Source organism: Macaca nemestrina, chromosome 13 (assembly GCF_043159975.1).
Source record: "Macaca nemestrina isolate mMacNem1 chromosome 13, mMacNem.hap1, whole genome shotgun sequence".
Lineage (NCBI taxonomy): Eukaryota > Metazoa > Chordata > Mammalia > Primates > Cercopithecidae > Macaca > Macaca nemestrina.
In genome coordinates this window covers 13031160-13033859 of record NC_092137.1, presented here as the reverse complement: position 1 = coordinate 13033859, position 2700 = coordinate 13031160, and the positions used below count along the sequence as shown (strand labels likewise).

Genomic DNA, 2700 nt, shown 5'->3' with positions numbered 1-2700 from the left:
CTGGTGGAAACAGCCCATGAGGTGGAATGCAGAGCTATGATTTTTTTTCTCTTCCCATGAAGAGATATATCCTCCAAGATATGGGAACTCTACCTCATTTTTTTTGCAGTAACAGGCAGTGTGGCCCCATTGCCACTGGGAAACAGTTGACAGACCCATTCAAAGAACTCCCTCATGGTGTGCCCACCAGGAGGGAAGAATGAAATAGATAATAAAGAAAAAGATATTACTTAGCATAGATTATGTGTGAAAGGGGTTTATGAGCTATACTTTATAGATTAAAAAATCTTGTTTTAGAAAGAAGCACATTATTTTGTTAAAAATATAGACTTATGTCACTCGACCGGGCCACTTCAAGGAAGCTAAGATAAAATCCAGTCATGCCCATAAATAGCTTTAGGGATAAACATCATCCTGATACACAGAACTGTGATGAGAATGTGGTGGGTTGGAGGAAGGTGAAAAGGTGCGTACTAAAGAGAATGCCCTGAAAATGTAGGGGAAGGAGCAGTTCATTTTCACTGGAAACTTCTTAGAAGCTGGCTGGCTGAAACAAGCCCATCCCTCTGTCATCATTTAGGGAACACCTGCTCTCTGTGGGCCTCCTATGGAGTACAGCACTGCCTCCATCACTCACATTAACACCAGTGTAAGTGGGGACTCCTAGAGTCCAACCATAGTAACCCTATGCAGGGCTAGGCTTTTTACTGGGTTCTGGGCATAAATGGATGAGTAATGTCCAATTTCTGTCCTGCAGGGGCTCACAACATAGTGAGAGTAAAAATGCATAAACAGTCAGGTTTTTTTTTTTTTTTTTTTTAAGTACTTTTAGAGAAACGAAGAGGTGCTTTTGTGGCATGGCAGAGCTAAGCACCCAGTTGCTGAATCTCCCTTGGCCGACAGAAGCTTCTTCTTTTCTGAGTCACAATTTGCTAAAGAACATATTGCTGCTCCCTTTTGGTGTTACGTTTGATTTTACATAACAGAAATGTTTTTTTTCTGATGACTTTGCTTTGTGTTTGTACTTAAGTGGTTGAGGAATACCCTCTAGGGCATCATAAAGATCTAAATTTAAATTCTGGCTCCTACCCCTTGGTTCTTTAGTTTCTTAATCCTCTCAAAACAGGAAAAACAAATACATCATTGATTTTTTTTTAATTTGTTGCTGTTGTGGGAAAGGGGATATTAATGAAGATGATATGTGTAGTTTCCATCATAGTGGCTACCGCCTAGTAGAAGCTCCGTAAGCAATGACCCTCTCTTGTCCCATCCCAAGTCCATAGCCTATCTGGACAGGCAGGCATGCACATGTGCTGCTATGTAAATGGTGCTGCTAATAATAAAACTGAACACTACTATCCACCCTCTTCTGGGTAACGGTTGTGTCTTTCTTCTTCCATCGCAATCATAGCTGTTGATTTTACTGCTGCTGCCTTCTTTGCTAGGCATGACGTCTATTTATCTTTTCTGTCCTAGAGTCCTCTTCTTCCATCCCCCAGGAAACGACTTTCAGCAACCACGGTATTAGGAGGTGGTGAAAAAGTTTAACCTGCAGGTGGAGAGATGAGAAACTCATTATTCTTCAGCATCTTTTGTGATTCTAATTTTCTTTCAGATGCTCTTCCTCTCCCACCCCTCCCCCCAAATTATGTTGCATCTGGGTGTCTAAATCCTGCTCACAGCTGTGCCAGTGCCTTCTCCACTCTTCCCATCTGCCTGTTTGTTTTTCTTGGTTTTAGTTTGCAGTCTGCTATTTTGTATAAGCAAAATTATCCTTTCATGTCTTACCCATTTCGGCAGTTTCTTCTGGATATTGTAAACTGCAGCATCTGTGGTGCTTGTCTTCTAATTATATTTCCAGCCTCTTAATAGGAAGGGTGAACAGGCGTATGGAATAGCAATATGAAGCTTTCTGTATCTCTGACCTCCATGGAGGACTCCTCGCAGAATCTCCAAAGCTTTCTAGGGAGATTCATTGAGGCTGGCTTCCTAAGATAATGCACAAACTTCTGTTCGATAGAGATGACTAGAACACAGATTGAGACAGAGCTCCTGGGCACATTTTCCACATAAATGAGTCATCATGCCTATAAAAGAATGACTCTATAAGTAGTTACATATCTCCACTCTCTTGGTTCTACTAATGTTCACATTATTGCTTATTTTTAAACTAATTTGAACAGCTGAATTACAGTAAGAACAAAGACAGCAGGATTAAGAGTCAAGAGACCTAGGTTTGAGACCCAATGTCGATACTCAGTTGCTGGGGCTTTAAAGAGGGTCACTCAACCTTCTTTGCTTTAAATTTCCAAATCAGTTAAATTGGCAGCGGGACTAGATAATTCATAAGCAGAATGAGCAAACTGGACTTCATAAACCCATGGATCATTGTAGCAATACTGTATTAGGAGTTAGAAAAACCCAAATGAACTGAATACGCTCTGTCCCTGTCCTAAAGGAGCTCACAGTCTAATAATGGGAGAGAGAAATAAGGATACGAATGATCTTAGCACACAACGTGCAAGCATAAAAGCAGGAACAGTTCTCTGCATCGTTTATAGATTGATCTATTCCAGGGTCCAACAACTATTTTTTTTTGTAAATGGCAAAATAATACATATTTTAGGCTTTGCAGCCCATACGATCTCTGGTGCAACTACTTTGCCATGATAGTATGAAGGCAGCCACAGATAATAAGCA

General features: G+C 40.7%; 1 long non-coding RNA gene across 1 annotated transcript; it reads right to left on the bottom strand.

The window, feature by feature from the left end:
- Positions 1-1140: 1140 nt before the first annotated feature.
- Positions 1141-2027, bottom strand: LOC139358017 (uncharacterized). Its single transcript, XR_011612218.1, has 2 exons — positions 1789-2027; positions 1141-1549 (listed from the first exon to the last, which is right to left on the bottom strand). It is a non-coding gene; the product is annotated as an uncharacterized lncRNA (long non-coding RNA).
- Positions 2028-2700: the final 673 nt, after the last annotated feature.